Source organism: Schistocerca gregaria, chromosome X, assembly GCF_023897955.1.
Source record: "Schistocerca gregaria isolate iqSchGreg1 chromosome X, iqSchGreg1.2, whole genome shotgun sequence".
NCBI classification, from domain to species: domain Eukaryota; kingdom Metazoa; phylum Arthropoda; class Insecta; order Orthoptera; family Acrididae; genus Schistocerca; species Schistocerca gregaria.
In genome coordinates, this window is record NC_064931.1 from 562,260,955 (window position 1) to 562,288,129 (window position 27,175).

Below are 27,175 nucleotides of genomic sequence, written 5' to 3' on the forward strand. Positions count from 1 at the left end.
AGTGAGAAATATTCTAGAATCATGGTTTGCTTCTTAGCTGCAAGGAGTCCATGCAAGTAGACTTAAAAAATGATTGTCAAGATGGATCCTCAACGCTTACAGTAGTGGTGCCCGTAAGGCTCAAAGCTTTGAAAGAAACATTCTGGTTGCATCCAGTAGTGAACAGTCAGTTAGTACAAGAAGCTTTTTACATTGTGTTTAACGAGCAACAAGAAGATGAATTGAAATTTTTCAGCTACTTTAGAAAGTTTTTCTAAGACTTTGAAATTTTTTAACTACTTCAGAATGAAACTTCCTGGCAGATTAAAAGTGTGTGCCAGACCGAGACTCGAACTCGGGACCTGTGCCTTTCGTCTTGAGGTCTTGTGTAAGACAGAATATGAGCTTTCATGTGCATTTCTCTTTACAAGCACCATTTTGGTATTTAATTGTTCTATGCTGATTGTTATTTTTGGTTGCTTTAACTGTAAATTTGTCTCAAAGGTAAAACAAACTAATGATACTGTTGGACTATCTCTCACTATCCAGAAACCCATTTTAGAACAGTGATTATTGAATGTGGTTTGTTTAAAGTTCTGCTTTTACTTATGGAACACTTTCTACAATAACATAAATGTCAAAGGTGATCATGTGGCTTAATTCACGTATTCAAAAGACTCAGCACCATTATTGTCAAAAATGGGCATGGGAACAATATCCTGTGCCACACCTTGTAAGAAATGATGATGCATGCTGCCACTGATGTTTCATTCTAATCAGTCATTCATTGCAGTTGATGTGCATTGTTTACAACAAAATCTTTTTACCAATAGTAAGTATGTTAACCATATATCTCGATATCCAATCATCGATAAATCCTGCTGGGATGCTTCTGAAATCACAACATTGCAAGTTCTTGTAGATATTGACTCCAGCTTATGTTAACGTGAAAGGAGAAGCAGTTGTTATCAGAACGTGGAAAAAGTAACACAGAACACTGACAGTAAAGTCTGGAATAACTCACCTGTAAGCAAAACTGTCACTCAGTCTATAAATTGTGAAAGAACGACAATTATCATCTGCTCATTATGACTGCAACATATCCTTTGCTGATGCATTGTCAGTAAAAGCAAAAAGTGCCTACGTTGAAGAGCTTGTGAGACAAGCAGTAAGCTTAAGGCGTAGAGAACCTGAAATAACAACCAGTTAGTTGTGGGATGAAGATAGTTCTGTCATGCAAATTAATTAATTGACCAATGAATTACTGCCACTTCTGATGACATCATGGGTTTTACGAAGCCAGCATGTAGGACCCCTTCAGAGAGCTCCTAGTTCCCACCCCTCCCCTCCCCATACTCTCCTCTCCCCATACTCTCCCCTCCCCATACTCTCCCCTCCCCATACTCTCCCCTCCCCATACTCTCCCCTCCCCATACTCTCCCCTCCCCATACTCTCCCCTCCCCATACTCTCCCCTCCCCATACTCTCCCCTCCCCATACTCTCCCCTCCCCATACTCTCCCCTCCCCATACTCTCCCCTCCCCATACTCTCCCCTCCCCATACTCTCCCCTCCCCATACTCTCCCCTCCCCACACTCTCCCCTCCCCACACTCTCCCCTCCCCACACTCTCCCCTCCCCACACTCTCCCCTCCCCACACTCTCCCCTCCCCACACTCTCCCCTCCCCACACTCTCCCCTCCCCACACTCTCCCCTCCCCACACTCTCCCCTCCCCACACTCTCGCCTCCCCACACTCTCGCCCCCCCTCCCCATACCCTACCCTCCCCGCCCCATACTCTACCCTCCCATGATGGTGGCCCAGAAGAAAAATGACGGGAAATTCAATCAGTCTGTGTTGAGCTGCTGAAGTGGGAGAACTTCACAACAGTAGGTTAATGTAGCATGCATAAGGCATTGGTTAAACTATTTGTTTGAGTATATAGTTTACTTATTACTGAAATCACATTACACCCTCAAATTGACACCGATGTTTAAACAATTTAGACAGTGTTAAACATTTACGGTCCTTTTTTTTTTATTCCGGTAATGAAAGGGACCGCGTAATTACACTGTGATAGTTCATGTTAAATATATCTGAAAAACTTTCTAGCACGTGCTCCGTCCACTGGAGTCACGGCTGCTGGAAGGAGCCATGCGACAGGTTTGTGGTACCAGCCAGGGTCCAACACATGGCAACCGCAAAGCCATGCTAAGTGCGTCCTGTTACACATGAAATACCCCAGCCTTCTTCTCTGGTGCATTTTCTATCTTTGTGGCACATGGATACTCCTTGTCGTTGAATACAAACTGCTTCAGGCGTTATTAAATCCATTTGTATATGTCTCTAAATACAGTTTCAAAAAGATGGCTGTTTAGTAGTTTGCTTCAAGGTGTGACACAAATAAATCATTAAGCAATATGTCTGGATGGATTTCACAAATTGAACAGACACATGCAAAGTCAGAAATATTAATTAAAACTACCAATCAACAGTGCTTTGGAATACTCATGCTCATAAACAAATTAGGTTAAGTGTTTGATGCCTCAGTACATATGCAGATGCTGCTTTAAACAATTTGTTTCATATATTCTCACACTCAAAACATTACATTTTAGCTGGAAAGTGTTATATACTTGTGCTGGAAATCGCGGTGCACCGAGCCACGGGAAGGTGTCGTGGAATGTGTTGTGGCCCTCTCAAGTGTTTAGCTCCGGTACCCACTTCCAGTCGCCCCTAGCAACCATAGCAGTCCTCCTAGGTGCACATGGAATGAAAATAAATCATGTAAAAGTAAATGAATGCGAATAAACTCAAAAATACATTGCACGGGAATATTGTTTATAAATTGAAACTAAAATATATCAATGCAGTTACACCATGTCAAAATAAAGATTATCCTACATCATGTAAAAATATTGTTAAATACACTAGTATATTAGTTTGCTATATAAGACACTGTTGTAACCCGAGACTCGCTCAGCGAACCGTCTTGTCAGCGGCCGCAGCTCACCATAGAGTGAACCAGCGACCAAAAGCAGGCTCCCCGGCCAGATCAACGAGTGCATTCAACACAAAGAATGGATCAGTGGAAGAAATGGCTATTTCCAGAGTGCAACAGAACCTGCGTACAAAAGTGCATGGAGTCCATAGCCAGCAGACCACCACCAACTTGTCCTGCGTGCTCGGACTAACATTCATCGGCAGGTGGGGAGGTGTGCTGCTCTCCTTTTGCCTCCCTCGGTAAAATGGTGGGTGGAGGGGGTAGAGGTTTTATAAACCATCGTTGTGGTGCAGTCACTCTCATTCTGTCATTGACAGTTCATCTATGTGGCTGCTTGTGTGTTCTTGTGTCTTTTTTTTCTGGGGAAAAAAGAATGAAATGCTCAAACTGCAGCAGCAGTAGCAACAGAAAACACCTTCACCAGGACAGCCTGCCATGTAAGTTAATTGTTGTATTCATTTAATGTACCTGTGTGCTCCATAATTTTAGTATCCCTCACAGCAACTGTTTAGCTTGTTGTCAGTAGAGGCATACCTCTGTACTATGTAGCTTTTGAACAGTTTGCTGTTGTAATTTTAGTGTGTGACAAATTTTTATTCCATAGCTGGTATTACAGTCTCTCTTTTTTTTTTCTCCCCCTCCTTGTCGTTTTAGCCTACATTCCTGAGACGTTGGCCGATCTAGATCGGCAGCTGGAGGCTAAGAGACTATTGCAGCAAGAATGTAAGTGCACTCATTGTTATTGTTATTATTATTATTATTATTATTATTATTATTATTATTATTATTATATTCATTTTTTAACATGTAGCTTTTAGAGAAAATATTTGTTTTGTTCTCGTTACGCACTGCAGTTTTAATGATTGGGGGATGGGGAATATATATACATTTATTTTTTGTAACATTTTGCATTCTCTTGTCTAAGACATAATCTTTGCTTTTCTAGGTGTTTCTGTGGATGCAGAAGGAGATGTAGGGGTATGTGTTGAGGCCAACAGCCAGGAGCCATCGATTCAGCCTTCTAAAGAATAAAATTTTCAGTATGATTTTCTGTATGTATGTCTCTAACATATTCAGGAAATAACTATGTCCAATGTCTTATTGTTGTAGTCAGTGCCAGTGAGCGAGATAGTTGGCTTTAAGGTGAGGGTCAAATATCAGAGTGGGTGCATGAGGTCGTGGCTGCTGAGGAAGCTGAAAGGCAGCTTAATGATGCAATTTTGGAGTAGGATGAGGAAATACTGGATTGGGTGGGAGAAATACTAGAAAGCACAACTGAACTGCTCAATCCTTTGACCCAAGGTGGAAAAGGTTATTATAATACGACTGTTGTCTTTATAGCATGTAATTATTATTACTCTGGAGTGTTTTTATTTATTTACATCCTATGTTTTTTTTTTTTTTTTAATTTTAAGCATTTTATTCATCTATTACAGAGGCACCACAGTTGTGACCAGCAGCATAACAGCTAGCTTGGTACGAGTGCCTAGAGTAGTGGTTGTGGAGGCAGGAATGAAACGCGGTCTGAACGGCATGTCACCACTTGTGGCAGCATGAAAGGGGACAGAATAAGATGTAGCCAGTGCAGCACTGGCCCCCGCACTTTTGCATACCCATCAGGCACCTCTCCCCAACACCATCATCCACCGGGTGGACGCAGTCATCTCCTAGTTGTAGTGTTAATGAACCTGTGGCTAGTGGTAGTACTCTTGTCACATCCTGATAGTGAAGGACATCAGGTTAGTGGTATTATGACCCCTCTAAAATATTCGGCAGTTGCTAGGGCCTTTGAGGGGTGTATCTCGTTCACTGGAATTAAGAATCCAGCTGATGGGTATTGCAGTCCAGTCAGGTTTCTATAAATGTGTTTTTTTTTTCTTTTAATCTCTGGAGTTTATGCATGACTACGTACTCTCTGGACCCCATATTTTATTACATGGTACTTGGATTGTCCTGGGATGCAATGCTCAAGAAAACAAGGCACAGCATTGAACTTTTGACCAATGCTGGTATGTTTCTTTTCTTTGAGTGCAGGATTGGTGGGGGGGGGGGGGGGGGGGGGGACTTTGCCAGTATGTCCATAAACACGCCAAGGCAAATAAGCCATGTATTCAAGTTCATATTCTACACTTGGATGTGAATAACTTGTACTGGCACGCCATGATCAGCCACTACCAGTTGGTGGGTCTCAGTGGGTGCCTGAAAACGAATTGGAGGGATTTCAGGGAAAAATAATGCAATTGGTGCCTGAATCTGATGTAGGGTATGTGATGGAGGCAGACCTCATGTGTCCTGTTAGTATGCATGGAATGCAAAGCGACTTGCCATTATGTCCAGAGCAAAAAATTCCACGAGGAAGCACTGTCCTTAAACTGATGACCACTGTTTGACACAAGCAGAGGTATATAATTCATTATCGTAATCTCCAGTAGTGCCTCAGCTTACGGAAGTAGCTAGGTAGAAACACATGGGCTATCTCCTTCAATCAGTCCCTCTGGTTGAAGGAGTATATTGAACTAAATACCAAGAAGATGGTGGGTGTAACTAGCGATTTCAAAAAGATCTTCATAAATTAATGAATAATTCTGTTTTCCGTAAAACCATGCAGAATATAAGAAATGAATATTATATTTTGATTAGGACCGAATGGGAGGGGCATTGGGGTGTAAGAAAAATGCATTGCCATACCAGATTTTAAGTGGGTCACTACTTTCAATGAAAATTTTGTTGCCGAGGGGATATCAAAGGTTTCAGAAGAATTTACGGAACCCATCTATTTGGGACATGTATACTAAACCTATCGAAACTACACATGTACCGGATCTGCTATGAGTTTGTGAAAACACATTTTGTAGCACTAAAGTTACTTTATATGCATGCAGATAGCTTCATCTGTTGGGTGAAGAACTGAGATCCATATGAAGTAATGAGGTGTCATGGTAATGAATGCGGCTTGGATGGATACACAGAGAGGGACTGGCCAAGTGAGAGCTTGTGCTGAATAGTACAGTTCTTCTATCATAATGTAAATATTGTATGTGTGTGATGTATGGTTTACCTGCATGTGAGATTGCATGTGTCACATTGCGTATGCAATGCATTTGAGTGTGGATGCCTGTTAAATATGTATGCCTACATGTAAATACATTCAGCTCATTTTTTTTTCTTTCTTTATAAGTAGCAAACTACGTATAAGCACAATGTGCTGGAAGAAGTTTAAGAAATTGTAGCAAAATCATCAAAAAGTTAAAAAAAGTTGTAAATGGAGAAAAAAATTCACAGTATTTCTCTCTTTTGGTTTTTAAGTTTCACCTGCTGCTAGCTGTCAGTCATACTAGTTTTAAGTGTGAGTTCCACCCAGTTCATTTGAGTGCAGCTGCTTGGAATGAACATTTTAGAGCCAATCACTTCATTGGATTATTAGATTATTTCAGCTGCTTGAGGTGGAAAATGTTTAGAGCAACCTACTTCAACATAAAGTCTTCTGATTCGATAGAATTTCATTAGTAATAGTATTAGTCTAAAAGAAACTGTGCCTGTGCAATAGCTTAATCAGTACTGCAATGTAATGTAGAATTTGTCACCCAGTACTGTTAGTGATGTAGGAATATTCAGTCATTACTGCAATGGAAAGTAAAATTTTTGTAGCCAGTATTATTATTTGTAAAACTGAGAACTGTGTGTGTGTGTGTGTGTGTGTGTGTGTGTGTGTGTGTGTGTGTGTGTGTGTGTGTGTGTGTGTTTTTTTAAAAATTCAAATGGTAACAAGAACTGTGAATTGAAAAACAATATTAATTCGTGTATTGTAAAAAACAAGATTTATGAATGTGAGTGGTATTACTGCTGTGAATGTTTATGCCTGATTAAAAAAAATGTTATTCTGTACCTTACACCTTTGTTGTTATTTTACAAATCCCTGTCCTCACAAATGTATAAAGGCTATGCAAGACACACAAGGCATTAGTTTGAAGCATGAGGGAGGTTACCATGCGGCCCATATTGGGTTATGGGAACAGATATTATGTGACCATGTCCACTTCCAAAGACACACAGCAAACGTGTCTAAAATTATATTGCCAATGCTTGAGGAAAATCAGACGCACAGTACCAGGACTAAACGACATGGATCAGGGTGAAATGAGTAAACACGTACACAAATATTATGAGGTAAAAATTCATTTATTTCTCATTCAACTTAAAAGTAGTTTTATGTTTTTACAAGCAGGCACAGGAACACTATTTTTGCACATTTTCTTCTTGAGTCAATGGAGAGCAGTAAACCCGTAGAATTGCAGGTCTTGAATAGCAACAAAATTGAAAATTTGATGCATCCATGAGATCTTGTCCTTCCCCTTCATTTAGATGAAGGCTGAAAAATTGAAGCAATGTTAACCATATCTTTATAGGGTATGCCAGGATTATCCCAGTGAATGCCATTGTAGAAATGTGGTAACAGCTTTGCACTCGTTCACGTTTTAGTGCACTTCGCGTTTTTAAAAGACCTTAGTGATGCAATATTTCCTGAGAATGTGTTCTGTGTATGCTACAAATGCAACATCTTAAAATATGAACTGCCTATGCTAATCATAATAGAAACCCTGAGCATCTGCAATGATGATCAAACTGTGACTTAACCATTATGGAATGCTCTGGGTATGGTGCAGCACCTGTTCATTTAGACAGCTCATTGCACAACACCGCTGAGCAGGCAGTAGTTAATCACACAGTCATGTAGAACTAGAGCGTATTCTGTAGTGTGTTCCGGGAAATTTGCTGAAGATTCAAATTCAATTCGTACATCTATGGGCCCAGATTTAATTATCACGTTCTGTTTGGAGGAGTCTGTTATGAGGATCGGTGATAGCTCCTCGAATTTTCATGGACTGAGCAGTCCTCCTCCTCCTCCTCCTCCTCCTCCTCCTCCTCCAGCACTTCTATAGTAAGAAGCATGGAACCTTGCATACATGTCATATTCTAGACTGTATACATTATCATCCCATTGCAGAAGGAAATCGTATGGGTAGAATTTTAATTCAGGTAGACTCTGGCATTAGTTAACTTGGAGTTGTCAAATACATGGGAATCATTTGTTACATTCCCTCTTCTATCAGTCCGAAATGCAATTATGATGAGTCTTTGCATCTCCAGCTGAGAGGTGGTTTTGATTGTTCGTGTTTGTCTGCTTGTAGTCCGTAGCACTGGGTACTCAAAAACATCCAAGTGCAGAATATTAGTGATAGATATATAACAGCAACCAGAACTTTTAAAAGCTTCAAACTCTCCTCATCTGACACATTGATGTGAGGCATTTTCCATATTATCTTGCTTTTTTCCCCTCTTGCTGAGGGTGGACTGCATCTAGAGCTTAGCTCATTTCAGCAATAGATACTTTTATTCTGTTGTGACTCCATTTATTTGTTTTAATTAGGGTAAGATTAATTTCCTCTCTTTATTTATTTCATTGCAAGGGAAGATAAGTATAACACTTGCTGGGCAGAGGAGGAGATGTTAGTCCCAGCATTTGCCTTACAGCCTTAAGGAAAACCTGTACAAAAACCTAGGTTGGGACTGAAAAATGCACAAAGCTCTATTTTATTCAGGAATCTGTTCTTGAGCCGATGGAAAAGCTTCCTCACTGCAACCATGGCTAGTGCCTCTATCTTCACCAACTACTCCATCTTGTACTGCCTTATACCACTGCAGCGGTTTTTCCATCTCGCTGTCTCGGCTCCACTTGCTCCGACTGTGCACAATGAGACCGGTCCCCACCACCGTCACTGGCATGGGGTGCTGGTTGGTCACTGGGTTCAGGCAGCACTGTTGGGCCACTTTTGGGCTTCTCAAGCGATGATGTCCCACTATCTCATGTCTTTTTTGTCTCGTACTCTTCTTATCGATTTATTCCGACTTCACTTGTTTCTTATCTCCAATATTGTTTTGAACTCCGAAGGCATTGCAGCCACACCAGCTCACAGCGTGTGATCCCTCACTGCAAGCACACATCATATAATCTTCAGTCTTTTGCATAAAGTTGTGGCTGTCATGACTACCGTCACACTGAATGCATTTCGCTTTATTGTAGCAATATTTTGCTACATACCCATGCTCTTGACATTTATAACATTGTGGTTTCATGTCAGATGGGAGAACTTTACTCTGAAGCCAACCAAGCCTGTCACTTTGAAGATGACTTCTGTCTTCTTGAAACTCACCACATCAGTAATCAGATCTACTGCAAAAATGAACAGTGGTGGTTTCTTTTTATTAGTTCAATTGTGAAGTTTCACCGTGGCATTGCATCCCCTGTCCAGCAGCGCCTGTTGCACTGTTTTCACATAGAACACCCATGTTAGCCCTCAAGTAGAGCCATCACTTGTAGCGTCTTCTTCCGAAAGAATGTCCTAGTTGGATCTTCAATAATATAGTCCTTCATCACCTTCCTCACGTTGTCCTGATCACTCAAACAAAATATCTGTCACTCAAACAAAATATCTGGATCTCAAGTGAGTTATCATTATCCATCGGTGTGATTTTGCATCCATAACAATTTTCAGTCAGGCCCCATGGGTTTCAATCCAGTCATCCCCGGTATATCAGACAAACACCAGATAGCCATTGGCTATAAGGGATTTCTTCTTCTTGGCTCTGTTGCTGTATGCGGCCCTACTCCTTCCAGATTTTCGGAGGTTGGTATTTCTGGCTGAACAATCATCCTCTTCTGCTTCTTCCCATTGCTGTATGCCGATGTAACACCGACAATTTGCTTGGCTGTAAGAACAGAATTTTCTGTCTCTGTATGCCCATTCTCTTGAGAGCCAGATGTGCATGTGAATTTGTCCATGGTTCAGCATATGCTGATGTATTCACCTCTCTTACCGGGCTACATATACAGAAACTTTCGGAAGTTTCATGCACTCCGACTATCATTCAGTTTTCTCGTTTCATCAATAATGAGAAACCCATATTGTGAATGATTCCCGCAATCAGACTGTATCTGTAAAAAATAATTGAACGACATGTCGCTTCCTACATGTGCTTGGTAAATGTGTTTTAAATTCAGATTGTCTTGTTTGAAGGCTATAATGAGGGTTGCATTATCCCCCTGACCAATTGTTTTGGGATTGTGGAATATGTTTGGCTTAGGTAAAAGACATCAGCATTTGTATGCTGACTGAAACAGAACAATTTTCGAATTTGGTTTGGTGCCAGCTGGGGAAAACCCATGATGTCCTCGGGGGTGGGGGTTGTTAATTGATCAATTAATTATTTTTCATAATTAATTTGATTTCAATTTGATATCAAAATTGCACCAGAACTGTCTTTATCCCACTACTCAGGTTCATCAAGCTGTGTGTGGTGCTGAGATTCTACAGTGCACCTGCACAGAGCATTATTTAGTCCCTGATGTTTTCATATGAATGATGTCTCTAGGCTACCACAATATTCAGAAGAGAATTATCGAGTTGTAAAAAGATAGCATAGACGATTGTAGAATTTGGCAAGACTATCCCTACGCTGCTGATATGTAATGCCAAACTACCACTGAGTAGGATTATAGACCACACTAAATTTCTACCTGTGAAAGAATTGCTCAACAGTGGGTGAATGGCATCAACATCCCTGTGCTCCAAATACAACACAGACCCATTATATGCCAATTAATCACAGCACAATGCTCTATTCTTGTATCTTTTTCCCAATGACTTAATTTGTTTTGCAGCAGACTGTCACCCGATTGTGGAGGTGAGAAAAAGTGTTACGGTCTACCACACCATCATTAATGCGTCACGCATCGCAACCATGCTGGATGTCTCCAAAACTGCAGGTTGATTCCGTGACGATGGCACAAACTTTCAGGGGTGCTGGAGGAGAGTAAATGTATCAATTTTAGGTAAGGGTCCGTGGTCCGAAAACGACCAAGTCAAAAGTTAAAAGCAAAAGTAATTCTGGTAATCTGACATTGGACCTCTTCTGCTGCAAGCTCTTTACTTCGTATATTTTAAGAGGAAGTAGTATGAACCAAAACAATAACAAATTGTGTAGTAAACATGGGCTCTAAATGTGTACTGTAGAGTTATGAGCATTTGTTCAGTGGGAGAGATGTGTTTCACAGTAGTAAAGATGAACAAGTGCTCACAGTTCTTAAGGTATGCAGTTTAAAGCCCATTAACATTGGTAATTTTTGTCTTGTTTTTGTCCAGATTACCACCTCTCAAAAATGGAAAGCAAAAAGCTTGCAATAGAAGAGGGCCACTCTCAGAGGTAAAAGAAAGATTTTCACTTTTTACTTAGTTGTTTGTGGACCAATTTCCCTCACTTCAAATTCATACCATTACTTTCCAGCATCATTGTTGAAAATTTACACCATTATTGTGGGATCATGGCATAAGTATAAATCTGTGTTCATTGAATTAAGCTTATGAGACATCCACAGTGGATGTGATGGATGGGGTGAGAGAGTGGACGAGAAAGATGGTGTGATAGACCGTAACACTGATTTCTTGCCTCCACAACGGGTAACAGTCTGCTGCAAAGAAATTAAGTTGTTGGCAGAAAGATACAAGCATAGAGCATTTTGCTGCGATTAATTGGCATATAATGGGCCTGTGTTGTGTGTTGGGTGTACAGGTGTTAGTGCCATTCACCCACTGTTGAGCAATTCTTTCACAGACAGAAATTAAATCTGGTCTATAATATGACACAATGGTAGTTTGGTGTTATGTATTAGCAGCATGCGGATAGTCTCAGCAAATTCTACAACCATATGCCCGTCTATGCTATCGCCTTATAACTCAATAATTGTCATCTGAATATTGTGGTAGCCTAGAGGAGTTGTTCATGTGAAAACACGCGAAGAATCTGAGCTTGATGAACCTGTTGCTATTTCAGGTTCTTTTTGTCTTTAGTGTAATGCAAGTTGGAAAGCTCTTTTAAGCAGAAAGTATCAGAGGGGGTAATATTGTAATCAATACAAGTAGATTATTTTTGTCATTGTTAGAGTATTTATGGACTGAATGGTGGTTTTGCTTAAGGACGACTTTTTCTAGACTTTTCTGTCGGCATTCTGTGTTCCTTCTTCCTCGTTGTGGTGACAACTGCTTCACTTTTCATGTTAGCTGGTCTAATATTCACTATTCATTTTGGAGACCACTTTTTCAGACACGGCATATGGTTTCCATGCACAGTAGATCACTTGATTTGGAACTTTGTTATTTATACTTCATGAAGTATCTTGGTGGATGTTGACATTTTGCAATCAATGTTGTGTTGTTATCTTTTAATTTGTATCCCTCACTTTTAGGGATAGTACCAATGAAAGCATTCTTAAGATAAATATGTTCAAAGTGAGTAATGATAAAAAAGACGTGTTGCCTACTCATAATGCTTATAGTATAACCACTGGAACACTCCAAAAATGTGAATCATGTCTGGTGAATGAGCTTTTCAGTATTCAGTGTGCTTAAGACAGAAAAAACAGAAATAATTCTTACAGTTATTGATTTATTGTATTTAATTTTCAAATTGATGCTCCTAAGTATTATAAGTAATTATGCTCTGTCACTAAAGATAGTTACAGAAATGCAATAAAACTCTGTGACATATACTTTTGGTAGTCCAACTGTCAGCAGCTGCGTCTTTGAGAGGTAAGCTGTAATCACTTCCAAGCCTGCTCAAGGGTCACATCGGCTGGTATTCTTCGTGCTAGTAGTATAATTGAATCTGGTCAACAATGCAGAATAAGTTTGGCAACTCTGTGACCAACAAGTTTTCTTCTTGGATGGCACAGAATTCCCCTGCTAGTTTCACTTGATTTTGTGTGTCATTATCATTGAATAATCTTTGTGATTTTCATTTAAGGTGAGGCACAAGGTTATAAATTTAAGGTTATGATTCCAAGAAAGTCATTACATATGGAAATTCCAAATAATCTCATCTTTCATGTTGCAATTTATCTGTCCCAGCCACCACTGGAGCAAAAAGTGAGCGGCTGATACTTCAGCTCAACACTTGTTCGGGGGTAATGTAGTTGAATGTCAAATGAAAGCTGTGTTGGCTTGATTTTCCAGGCTCGCTGAAGGCTATATTTGTAGCCATTCTGTTACAAAGCTACAGGCAGCCACATCAAAAATCCGTAAGGAAACATTAAGAAAACTTCTTCATCAAATATCGTATCACTACTTCCTGTATCTCATAGCGTAAGGGCGAAAATCTTATGACACTTCACAATTGATAGTGCCTCTTTCCATTTCTGCTGACGTAACATTTGGTTTTTGTGAATACAGAATTGTATTTATGAAATTCCATATTTCCATGTAGCTTTAGTATGACACAAGACAACAAGTAAACACAGACAGTTTCAAAGCCCAAAGTGAACATCTTACTACACTGAAGCACCAAAGAAACTTATATATGCATGCATATTCAAATACAGAGAGATGTAAAGAGGCAGAATATGAAACTGTGGTCGACAGAACAGTAAACCTTAGTCAGTCGTCAATAATATATTCCCACACATTATTAAATGACAATGCTCAGGTAGCACACCAATTCCACGCCTGTAGGAACCTACTGTTTCTGAGCTAAAGATGTTGTCAAACTGAGTTGGAAGTGCATTTTCATCTGGAAATGAATTTTCTTATTGAATGTTCAGTAAGTAGTGGTATAGGTAAACATTTGATGACCTAAGATCAGAATAATAATGCGTGAGGGATGACTTTCCAAACAACCTCCTCGATAGTTTTGTTTTTGAAATTAGCTGTGTGTTACTGTGTAGCATCAACATGTGATGCAATTTTGTCTGTCATTTTTATTACACTGCGACCGGAAGATGTCTCAGTTGTTGGCAAGAAATACCAGCTGAGATGGGCACAACCCTGCGCAAGAGCTCCTAGAGCTCAGCACCCCTTTTTCAGCCAACAGAGTCAAAATGTGTTCACACATAATCTTTTCTCAAGCATATGTCTCTTGTTACGGCTCAGCCATTAATGACTTCTTAATAAGTTAACACAAAGGCATCATAACTCGCTATCGGTAACAATATTAATGTATGAATTGATGGCATTCAAGCAAAAAATGCAGTAATTGTTCTTTGTTGTTTCAATTAGAGCATGGAGTACCCTAACTTCTGAACCTTGCCTATTGAATGCAAATGTCGCATGATGCTTAAGTGGTTGCAGTTCATCATATACTGTTCATCACATATCTGCTATCAAAACTTCCTGAATGTGGCATATCATTCATGCCAGAACGGTCTTTCTTGAAACAAGAAATTCCTTTTCTGGCATGTTTTGCTCAAAAGCAGCCGCTCCACATGCAATACAAATGTTTCAAGATGCCTTCACCCCTCTATTAAATCCAAAGTGAAAAATATGTCACAAATTTGAGATCTTTTCTCCACCTGTGAGTCTATTTTACAACTCTTGAACAATGTTCTTAGGTTTCAATCATGCAAAATCCAGTAAGCGAATGCAAGATAAGTACTAGAACCTCAGATAAGAAAGTGACACTCATAGCTCCGCAGTGTATTCACCTGAAGATGGCGTCTAGCAGTAGCCATTGGTCAATGGCTGCTGTACAGTGAGGAAACTCTCGAGTGTAAACTGTTCTGATCTTGACACAGCCACGAGCTGTTTGTCGCAATATTTTCTGGTAGTTTTTGCATTACAGGTGGGTTACAAACTGAAGTGAATTATATTTGAAGTTTCATCAGCCAAAATGCGATTTAAAAATATAGGGAATGGAGTGGGCTCAAACTCAAGACTTTATATCTGCACCACATTACTTTTGCCACTAGACAATGAGTAGATACTGCACTGTAACAGCTCGTGAAGATTGACAGCCCTTTTTCCATACTCCATGCAGTATTGCCATATTGTGCGTTTGGCTGGACTTAGAACTCTGAGGGGGTGGTCTGTTTCATTGGCAGCCTTAAGTTAATGACTCTAACATAGTCTTTGTGGCAGCCAGGTTTTTTGTCTAAAATGGTACATATGTCTTACATCAATGTATGAAAAATTTAGTGTCCTGTGGTGGGCAGGAAAGAACTAACAGTCAATTTGAACACACTTTATTACAGTTAAAGAAAAGTCCTTCTTGGCATACACTTAGTTTTATATGCAGAACAAACAAGAAACCCCACTACTCTGTGGTAGCAAAATAGATAAGGAAACAAGACAATGAAAGAATATACTGACCAAAACTACTCTACAAAATACAATATACTACTACATGACTATGGTGAGTGAATACAAGGCTAGGGCCAGCGTAAGTACTGGCTGGAGCTATTCCTAGCAGTTGGCAAAAAATGCTGGTCTGACGGTCTAGGTGTGCTTATAAAGCCAGGTCAGTGGAGTGCTACATCAGTCATATGAGTTCCAATTGATGGAACACTGTCACATGTTGTCTGGAACAGTAGTTCCGTGTTTATTTGGAAAGTCTGTCACTGTTTGTCTGCTGGCAATATTTCTCTTTGCGCTTCTGGAAGGGATTTAGTAACCCATATTGCATGTCGATTCTGCGGGCCCTCTAACAATGAGGGGCTGCTTCGACATTTCTCCCCCATGGGGGGAAAGAAGAAAAAATGCACAGCACCACAAACGTCGTTAGGTGTAGGGGTGTCCTGGTTGACGTCCATGGGTTCATGGCTGGCAGGGGTGGGAGGTAGCGGTGCAGCACAGGCAACTGGTGGCGGAGACAGCAGCTGAGGCAGAGGCAGAGCCAGAAGCGGAGGTTCCGCCACAGGGCAGTCGGCGATAGGCACTGGCAGCTCCCCAGGGCATCAGGGTCCACCAGACGTGGGCGCAGCTGATTGAGGTGCTGGTGGGTGGCGGAAAAGTTGGCCCACCAGAGAGACGCCATTGCCTGGCCACAGAGCTCAGTGATGACGGCAGGCACCTAACGCATCTGTGGATGAGAGAGAATCTGTGCACAGACCTCTTGCCCAACGCGAAAGAATTGTGATGGCGTGCGGGCGGGAGGGTGAGAAGCCTTGGGAACCAGGACAGATAAGTAAAAGGGAGTGGAATGGTTGACCATGAAGTATCTCTGCTAGACTTTTATTGGCACGGAGGACGGCACAGTATGTAGCCAAGAAAAGAAGCACGGCTTCCTCCAGCGGGTGATGGCTCAGCAACTTATCAAGCTGGGTCTTTAATGTCCACACAAATAGTCCCGCCCGGCCGTTTGATGCGGGGTGAAACAGGGTGATATGGATGAGGGAAATTCCATTGGCAGTACTGAATTGCTTAAACTTGGTCAAAGTAAACTGTGGACCATTATCCGTGACACTCGTTTTGGGGAGTCCCTCTACAGCAAAGAGGCGCTGGAGAATTTTGATAGTCTCAGCAGAAGTGATGTTCATCCTGCAGGAGACATATGGGTCTCCCAAACCAGAGTCGATCAGTATGAGCCACTGGGGACCATGGAACAGCCCTGCAAAATCCAAATGGAGACGTTCCCAATGAGCACCAGCATCTGGCCACGAAAAAATACTAGTGCAGGTGTGCTGCTTGACGTGTTCGGCACGTGGTACAGCCTGACCTAAGGGAGGCAATGTCTTTATGCATACTGCACCAATAAAGGCGTCAGTGGGCCAGCTGTTTGGTGAGGACGATGCCCCAATGGCCAGCATGGAGAAGGTAGAGGACATGCACTACGCATGCGGTATGACCACCCGGGGAATGTTGGAATCACTCTGCAAAAGGATAACTCCACTGCAGAAAAAAGAGACTGTACCGATGATCCCAAAAGTGCTGGACCTCTGCATTGCGGACGCTACGACAGCTGGTTGGCCAACCCACAGTGATTTGGTGGCGGAGAGCTTGCAGTGACTGATTCTGAGTGGTGGCCCACAGTACCGCATCAGCATCCAATGGAAGTGCATCCAGAGCTGCGTCCATGTCCGGGTCCACATGGAAACACACCAAGTGGGAAGTGTCAAACTCATGGTCTGCCCCAGCAGACAGCCAGGACAGAAAAATGGCGTTTCGGAGCCTTTCAGAGGTGCCGTAAACAATATCAAAGTCGAACGTTGCTAGGAAGAGCACCCAATGCTGGAGGCTGCGCGCTGTCTGGGTGGGCACTGCAGCACCCATGTGAAACAAGGAAACCAAAGGTTTGTGATTGGTCTGCCGTGAAATGACGACCATACACAAAATCGTTGAACTTCGTAAGGGCATAAACCAGCGCCAAAGCTTTCTTTTCAGTTTGACTGTACTTGGTTTGAGCGTCAGTCAATTTTTTGGATGCAAAAATCACCAGCCTCTTAATGCTGTTGACCTCATGTGAGAGGAACACATCCAGGCCATAATCTGAGGCATTGGCAGCGACGATGAGGGACAGGGAAGGGTTGTAAGTGGGGCCAGACAAGGAGGGCGGGAGAGAGTTGACTTGAGACATGTGAAAGCGAAATCACACCCCGTGTCCCAAACGCAATGCGCACCCTTGTGCAATAACCAGGTCAGGGGCACCGAAATCTCGATGGCATGGGGTATCAAATGCCGATAATAGTTGATTTGACCAAGGATGGACTGCAGTTGCTTCACGTTGGTGGGAGGAGGCATGTTTTGAATCACCTTGATATACTCCTTAGAGGCGTGTAGGCCATGGACATCAATCGTTAACTTCAAATAGCTGACCTCTTGCACAAAAAAGGTTAGCCTCAGAAAAAACCTGAAACAGCCAGACCAGCTTGTCAGTGATGTTCACTGCGGACGAGCCACTGATGATGACATTGTCCCGATAATTGGCCGCCCTGGCCCCTGGTGTATGAGGTGTTCTAAATAATGTTGGAAAATGGTGGGTGCACTGGCAATGCCAAACTGGAGGTGGTTGTACCAGAAAAGGCCACATAGGGTATTGATGACTAGGATCTGCTGCGATTCCTCGTCCAACAGCATCTGCAAGTAATCATCGTGCAAATCAATTTTGTTGAAAACTGTTGAGCCCATAAGACATGTGAGTATGTCATCCACTAATGGAACAGCATAGGCAACTGTGATGGATTGAGAATTGACTGTGACCTTATAATCGCCACAGATGTATAAAGCACCATTCGGCTTCTCGACTATCACAATAGGCATCGCCCAGCTACTGTGCGCAACGGGAGAAAGGATGCCTTCATCCTGTAAGCAGCAAAGTTTCACCTGGAGTCTGTCTCAGAGAGCAGAGGAAACCGTGTGGGCCTTAAAAAAACGAGAAACAGCAGAAGGAAGAAGCTGAACATGCACGGTGAAACCCTTCATCCATGGTGTGGAGGATGAAAGCAACATGTCGTATTTTCTGAGCAACAGGACAAGGAGGGTATCCGATGAGGGGAGAGGGAATCAACACTGCTTGTACTGTGTTCTGCACTGATAAACCCAGACGACCAAAAGAGTCCACTCCCAGAATATTAGTAGCTCCAGGGATCCGACCACCAAAAGCTGAGCAGTGAAGGAATGACTGTTGTAGCAGATTTATGTGGAAAAAACGCAGTTCATGGATATAGTGTGATTACTGAAACTGTGCAACGCGTTGGTGTGCGGGGATAAAGCCAACGAGCCCAAACATTGGTATGTGGCACCATCCACAATAGAGATGGATGATGCCGTGTCAATTTTGAAGACCATCGGAATATGCGTGACCCTTCAAGGTAACAAGATAATGGGCACCCGACTGGGGAATGATGGAGAATACTTGGCCATCAATGGAATTCGAGGCTTCTGGGTCCTGAGGTGATGATTCATGACGAGCCTGTGTGTCCCCAGAGAGCGTGGCATCGACACATTATTTCTATGAAACCTGACACACCACAGCAATATGGCCCATTTAGCTGCAAGCCGTGCATCTTGCTCACCAGTGGGGACACTCCGACCATTGGCAAACCCGGAAACAGTCCACACAGGATGGAAGTAGGGTGAAAGACTTCCTGTCATGGAATGGGCAAACGGATTGACAAGGCTAACGCTTGGTGCTAGGCAATTGATGAGCTGCGAAAACAGCTGGATCAAGACGTGGCAGCTGTAGCTAGTGAGATGGTTCAAATGCACAATTGATAGGCAGACAGGTGTCGAGGGACAGGTCTTGTAACTTCAAAATATCAGCCCAAAGACCCTCATCCTTTGTGTGAAACAGCACCATATTGCGAATCAACGAATAGAATTGATGCTATGGGCTGCTACTTGCTACACTGGTGAGTGACAGCGAATTCCTGATCACGTGAGCATTGCCTGAATCTGCTGTAGAGTTTCCACCAAGGACTGAAGAAGCTCCTCAGAGGGGGCCTTTCCATTCGAAAATTAAAGTTTTATCCTCGTCGCCAATAATTGTAGTGTCCTGTGGTTGGCAGGAAAACACTAAGTCAGTTTGAACACACTTTGTTACAATTAAAGAAAAAACGCCATCTTGGTCTACACTAAGTTTTAAACGCAGAACAAACAAAAAACCCCTACAACTCTGTGGTAGCAAAACAGATAAGGAAACAAGGCAATGGAAGAAAATACTGACCAAAACTACTCTACAAAATACGACGTACTACTACAATACTATGGTGAGTGAATAGGAGACCAGGATTGGCCTAAGTACTGGCTGGAGCTATTCCTAGCGGTTGGTAAACAATGCCGGTCTGATGGTCTAGGAATGCCCATAGAACCGGGTGGGCGGAGTGTTACAGCAGTCATATGAGTTCTGATTGGTGGAACACTGTCACATGTTGTCTGGAAAAGTAGTTCTTTGTTTATTTGGAAAGTCTGTTACTGTTTCTGTCCACTGGCAATGTTTCTCTCCACGCTTCTGGAAAGGGGTTAGCAATCCATATTGCATGTCAGTTCTGCAGGCTCTCTGATGATAAGGTGCTGCTAAGACATAAAATGCAACTGGGTTAGGGGTAGTTGTGGGACGGGGGGGGGGGGGGGGCGATTTTAATAGTATGTTTTAGGTACTGTTTTAATAATCTATGAAGAATGTGTGAATGTAATCAGATGTTTAGTGCATCAGTTGAAGAGGATAACTATATATGTATGTGATTATTCAACAAAGGGAACTAATACCCTTCTCATTGAATGCCCTAATACCAAATCATTATGACCACCACCACCACCACCACCACCACCACTGCCGTTGCATCATACTAGATTTTCAGTGTTCAGAAAATTATATCCTTTACTGTATATAATTCCTGTATTGGCTGGAGGGCACTGAGATAGTCGCATAGGTAATTTTTATAATGAGTAACTAGGACAACTGTGAAGCCATCAATATCAACCATTAGCAGGCCATTTTGCATTATGAAACATAAGCAGTTTACATAAAAATGCATGTCTCATTCAAGAATTCATATTGCCTGAATTAATTATCTTTAACCATTGGTTTTGTATTTCAAACTATACCTCCTCTATAATTTTGGTTCTAAAAGTTTGGGACTTTGTGAGCATATGTACATTTTTATGACAGCTTGTTGGCTGTCATGCCCTAACAGAATACAAGACAGTGTTGCAACTTAGCTTGTAGATCACATGACTGCTTTCACAGGTAGCCCTGTATTTGTTGCAGGTCTAAAGATTTTTTTAATTGGTGTGGATCTTTTGGTCATTGTGACATGTTTTGTAGAATGCTTATTTGGCATTGCGGAAGTCCAACTTAATTCACTCTGATTTTCTGTGTAGGAGGGGCAGTCCTCATTGAATGAAATGTTATTGAAAGTAAATTGTTTGTGTGTTTCAGGTTTGCTCAGCATACTATTTTGTTGAAAAACTGAAGATGAAGAAACAGCCAAAGACCAGACTGAGTTCTGACTTTAAGGTGAGTAACTTTATGCAGCTTCTAATTTTCTTGATGGCACTGCTGTGCTTACATCTAGTTTAAAGTTTCTGTTGTTCTTTTATTTAGTTACTCTCTAGCATCATGTTCAGGTTTTTGTGATGGACTGAATATTGAAATTAAGGCATTTTTATAGTGACTCGTTAGTGGCTCCATAATTGCATGCTGAACATTTGCTTGGTTTTGTTACTGATTTGCTTGTACTAAATATAAATATGTGCAGTTAACAGAGTCCCTTTAGTTTGTGGTTCCAAAGTGTCATGTAGATCCCTTAGTTCTGTAGTTTTTGGCTCATTTGTGTTGAATAGCAGTACTGTATTTACAGCTTTATGTTAGATCATGTTTGTATACAAGTAAAAGTTCAGCTGTGAATTTATTTTCGTTTGTGTATTTATTAATTTTATTCATTTATTTACAAGGCAATGACTGATTTCATTTCCTGTATTCTTTGTGATTTACATCAGGTTTTGTTGTGTTTATTTTGTTAGTTGCGTGTTCCATTGATCAGTCCCAAAGTACGGCAGCCGTTTTGATGTGGAATGTGTCAAGTGCACAAGAAATGCACATACAAAACAAAAATATAAATATATTTTCCAATACAGAGTTAAATATTAATATTTCTATTATTTTCTCCATTCCCTTAAATGGCAAAAAATGCACATACTATGTTTATAGATTTATTTATTCCTATTCAATAATTCATCTATGGTGTAGGAGGATATATGACTTCAATTTATTTTGAGAGCTATTACTGCTGTCTGTTAAAAATGGCTCTGAGCACTATGCAACTCAACTTCTGAGCTCATCAGTCGCCTAGAACTTAGAACTAATTAAACCTAACTAACCTAAGGACATCACACACATCCATGCCCGAGGCAGGATTCGAAACTGCAACCGTAGCGGGCGCTAGGCTCCAGACTGTAGCGCCTAGAACCGCACGGCCACTCCGGCCGGCTGCTGTCTGTCAGACACTTTATTTCATCTGGTAATTTGTCGGAAATTTCTGTAGCAGCATATTTTTCCCCTTTCTGTGTCAACGATAGATTGAGCAAACGATAGTGTAAGTCTTTCTTTTTTCTGGTATTATAACCATGAATGTCACTGTTGTTTTTAAACTGGTCCATGTTGTTGAGAACAAATTTCATTAGTGAGTAGATGTATTGTGAGGCTGTTGTAAGAATTCCCAATCTTTTAAAAAGGTGCCTACAAGATGTGCGACTATGAACCCCACACATTATTCTAACCACTTTCTTTTGAGCAGTGAATACTTTTCGTCTAAATGTTGAGTTACCCCAAAATATTATTCTGTATGACATCAAAAAGTAAAGGATGCAAATTATGTTACCTTACTAATTTCTATATCCTCAAAATTGGCAATTATTCTGATTGCAAAAGTTGCGGAACCTAGTTGCTTTAGGAGATCCAAAATATGAATTTTCTAGATTAAAATTGTCATCTATATGTACATCCAAAAACTTGGTATGCTCTACCCTGTCTGGTGACTTCCGTTGATGTGTTATATTTATTGAAGGAACTGTACTTTTTGCAGCAGAAAATTGGATGTACTGTGTTTTTTCAAAGTTTAGAGCAAGCCTATTTGCAGAAAACCAATTAATGACTTTTCCAAAGACCTTATTTGTATCATTTTCAATTTGACTTTCCTTTACTGGATTAGTAATGATGCTTGTATCATCGGCAAACAGTGTCAGTTCAGCTTCCTGTTTCAGATAGGAAGGGATGTCGTTCACATGTATCAAGAACAGAAGGGGACCCATGATTGAACCCTGTGGAACACCTAATGTAATTTCACCCCAGTTAGATGAAGTGGCAAACTTATTTAAATCACTTGACCCATGTAAGGAACCTTTTTGCTTCCTGTTCTGTAGGTATGACTTAAACCACTCATATGCTATTCCATTTATACAATAGAATTGTAATTTCTGTAACATAATGTCATGATAATCATAAGGTGCTGATATAATCACCTAAAATCTGTTTTCCCACATTCGTCATTAAAAGATAGAAAGTACCTTATAAAGGCTGTCTTTTCTAATATGGAGACCCCCAATATTTTATCTGTGGTTCATAATATTGGAACAGTGGCTTTGTCATTTATAGTATGGTCCTCATCATCCTTCTCCAGGTCCCTTACTAAGAAACTCACCTTTCATCAGAAAAAAGGACAGACATCACAACCTCAAAACAGATCCTGACCTACTCTTCCTTCCTCCAGACAAGTGCTCTGCTACTGTTGTGATGAATTACGCTGATTACCTAACAGAAGGATTTTGCCAACTGTCTGACTCCTTCACCTACAAACTCTCCCATAGTGATCTCCTCCAATAAATCCAACATAACCTCCAATTATTACTGAAGTCCTTTATTGGGCTCCTACTGAAAGAATTTCCCCTCTTGTTGATCAACACCTCCAACCCAATGTATCCTCTCACATCAAAGATACTAACTCCTTCCTTTGCTGACTATCCACCATCAACACCCCTTTACCTCCTGGATGACTTCTCGTTACTGTTGATACCACCTCCGTATACACCAATACTTCTCTTGCCTATGGCCTTGCTGCTGTTGAAAACTACCTTTCCTAATGCTCTTCAGACTCCAAACCCACTACCTCATTCCTTGTACACTTTACCGAGTATGGGGGAATGGACAAAAATATGGAAACACTGAGAGAAACATGTGCTTGAATATAAATGCATATGCTAGTCAAGCCTGCAGGTTTTGCTGTTCTATTTGACCATGAACATTGCTTATACAATGTTCTCAGTACATTGTAAGTGTCGGTCACGATTAGAACAGTGTTCTGTGTAGGCGTGAGTGCATTTTGTTGGAGTTAAGTGAATTTAAATGTGGACAATTTGTTGGGACTTTTATGATGACTGCTTCCATAACCAAGAGAACCTAAGTTTTTGGTGTTACAAGAGGCAAAGTATTGAAGATTTATGCTGCATACAGAGAAAGTTGAAAAACATCATCCACTAAGTCACAATGGAGACAAAAATGTTTGTCTTGAGTGATTGTGACAGATGGTAATTAAAGAGGACTGTGACAAAAAATTAGAGGACAATTGCTGAAAGAATCATTACAGAATTGAATGTTGCACCAGTGAACCCTGCCAGCAGCAAAACAACACAAAGGGAGCTCCATAAGCAGGGAATTTGCTGGATGACCTGGAATTCCAAAAGCTACTCATCAGTGACTCAGATGCCTATAAAAGGAAAAATGGTGCCAAGGCCATAAAACTTTTCCTGTGGAGTGATGGAAGAAAGTCATTTGGTCAGACGAGTCACGTTTCATAATGTTTCCGATGTCTGGCCAAGTTTATGTCCCAAGAGTGAAACATGGTGGGAGCTCGGTGATGATTTAGGCAGACATATCATGGTATTCCATGAGCTCTATTGTTTCCAAAGTCCCATTACTGCCAAGGGTTATGTGGCCATTTTGGCTGACCAGGTCCATCCCATGGTGCAGTGTTTGTTCCCCAATTCAGATGCTGCGTTCAGAGATGTTAACACAGTTTACATCATCTAGCACTGGTTTTGTGAGCACGAGGATGAATTGTCGCATATCTCCTGGCCATCACAGTCACCAATTCTCAGTATTGTTGAGACATGGTCTTGCCACTATTTTGCAGACAGAATGGTATGAGATTCCCCAGAAAATTGTAGAGGTCCTGTATTCATCCATTCCAAGACGAGTGGAAGCTGTTTTGAAGACCAACAGGTTTCCTGCACAATATTAGGTGTGGTATTGTGTTGTGGTTTTGGTATTTCCATATTTTTGTCCAGTACCTGTACATCATGACAAGCAACTGTGTCTCCTTTCAGGAGACGTTAATGAACAAATCTGTGGTAGGAGAAGGTATGTAAACAAATATGCAACACAACCATGGGCTCCCACGTGGCACCCTCCTGTGCAAACTTTTTTATGGGCCATTTATAAGAAACTCTTCTAGCCTCCAAAAATTCCAAATCCTTTGTCTGGTTCAGGATTATGGTTGATATCTTCATGATCTGGACTTAGGGAGAAGATACCCTATCATCATTCCTTCACAACCTCAATGCCTTCTCTCCAATCTGCTTCACATGGTCCTCCATAAGCCAATGTGCTACCTTCCTGGACATTGATATCTACCTCACTGATGGCTCCATCCATGCCTCTGTCCATATGAAACCCACTAATCACCAACACTATATGCATTTTGGCAGCTTTCATCCATTCCACACCAAAATGTTCTTCCCATACAGACTGGCCACCCACAGACAGTGTAGCTGCTGCGATGAGAACTCCCTTGCCCAGTACCCTGAAGGTCTCAAGAATGCCTTCATTGACAGGCAACACATCCTTCATTCCCACAAACCTGTTGGCCTCAGTCTCCATTAACACACTGTCTTCACATCCTTCACTCCACTGTTCCCATTCCTCTGTCCTATCACCCCTGTCCAAATCACATATCCATGCCACCTTCACTGTGCACTGCTCTCTACTGACTCCCGACACCTGGACCCACGTGGCTAGCCCATGCACCTGTCGACCTGCCCTTGCCACATTCCTAGACAACAAACCTGCTGCCTCTCTCCAAGCTGCAGGCTACCCTCTGTGATGTTCACCTGCTTTATTTCCTCATTGATTGTGTGCAGTGTCGACATACTGTGTTGCTATACTGGCTGAAAAATGGGGTTGGAAGTTCAACACTTACTACTTTAAGGGGAGGTGGAACGCCCTATCCAGACAATGTTAAATTTAGTGACTTGGCTTCCCTGTGTTTCAGGAACTGCTGTAGCCATTGATATGAAACTTTTACAGGACATTGAACTGTATGTTCTGAGTCTACTGAACTACAATAATTGCATTTCAGCCAGTGCTTTCGGAAATACAATTTTTTAATTACACAGTTAAAATGTTGTGTACTTTTTCATATGTTATCCTAAATAATTTTAATTATACATAACATTATGTTCTTCTTTTAGTTCAGTAGACTCAGGATGTGTATGTTATTACTCCCTGAAAATTTGAATACTCTACTTGGAGTGGTTTCTGAGATTTAGGGAAAATGCAACAGAAAATTAAAATTTCAGGAAAGGCTTCTAAAGTTTAAAAGACTGTAACTCACTTAATATATGCTTTTTTATTTTTAGTTGCTCAAAAGCACCCTTGTACCATACTGTACATCATCCTCTTGATCTTTTTCCAAGTTTTTTCTTACTTTCTTCTTTCTGTATCCTTAGTGGCCAACAGTGCTGCATACTATGCTTTATCAATGCAAACCTTGTCCATCCGTTAAAGTTCTCTGATTCAGTTTGCTCCAGGATTAATTCCCATATGCTGTAGCACTTTCACCCTACCAATGTTGCCATCATTAAAAGCAATACCAGCATCACTGACTCCCCGTTTTAGTGTCTTCATTCCAACGAAAACATTTTTTGGTAAGTGAGTCCATATAAGATTACTCAAGGACTCATTGAGATTTTGAGCCTGAATCTGCAAACACTGCTTCAGTAATTCAGGATTTTCCAGGTCTCTGTAAAAAGGTTTTATGATATCCATGACTGCTGCTGGTATGGAATGCTTATGGCTGTATAAACTGTTTGAATACTGGGCATTGCTGTAATTGCACCATGTATCAGGTCCAGGAGGGCAAAGGTGGTGTACTGGTTTTTCATCAGTTGACAGCCTGTGGAAGAAGGTAGCCCATACTGCCTGCTTCATTTTCAACAAATCTTCAGTATTATTTCTAATGGCCATCCCATAATACTGTTGTACTTCATCAGTCATTTTGTCTGTCAGGCTGCCCCTTATGGTTTTACCATCAGAATGTGTCTTGAGTCTCAAACTTTGTTTCAACTTCCTCAGCCTGGTGCCCATCCTCTTCTGGGCATGACCAACAAATTCCAGTTTTATGATAATCTTCTCACCATAAGGCTGAGTGGCTACTACACTGTTATATGCTTTTGAGTCTCCATTACCTAAGAACTTAGTGTAACACATTCCAATTTCATTCACAGATCAACTAAAAATTTCAATAGCTGCAGAGGCCTCCATACCACCACTTGTTCTTCCATAATTTCTGTCAGAAATATGCCCTTCTTCATTCCCTGATTGACACTTATAACAATGTTTGGTTAAAATCTGGAAATCTGTTACTTTTCCAGTATCCACACTGGTCACCATAGCAACATAATTCTTAGAACTGCACCACATGTTGATCACAATGTTTTCCTTTATTCAAAAATCTATTACCATGAAACCCACGTTTCTTCAAAACACTTCGTTTTGGCGTCATACTTTACTTTTTGAGACATTTACCAATCTATTTGTGGAAAAACTTTACCACTTTGACATAAACGCGTGTTTATACTATGAAATGATACGATACTG

The 27,175-nt window shown here is 41.2% G+C and overlaps 1 protein-coding gene across 16 annotated transcripts in view; it reads left to right on the plus strand.

Annotated features, from left to right (window-relative positions):
* LOC126299057 (FYVE, RhoGEF and PH domain-containing protein 6-like) overlaps positions 1 to 27,175 on the plus strand; it is a 204,480-nt gene that overhangs the window by 33,332 nt on the left and 143,973 nt on the right. For 11 of the 16 annotated variants that reach the window (XM_049990718.1, XM_049990714.1, XM_049990729.1 and 8 more), the window contains one exon: positions 20,684 to 20,761. The gene's annotated coding sequence lies outside the window, so the exon portion shown is untranslated. Of the gene's footprint in view, positions 1 to 3,637; positions 3,707 to 3,929; positions 4,295 to 20,683; positions 20,762 to 27,175 lie in introns of those variants that run through there. The other 5 variants (XM_049990720.1, XM_049990721.1, XM_049990727.1 and 2 more) reach the window with 2 other exon arrangements.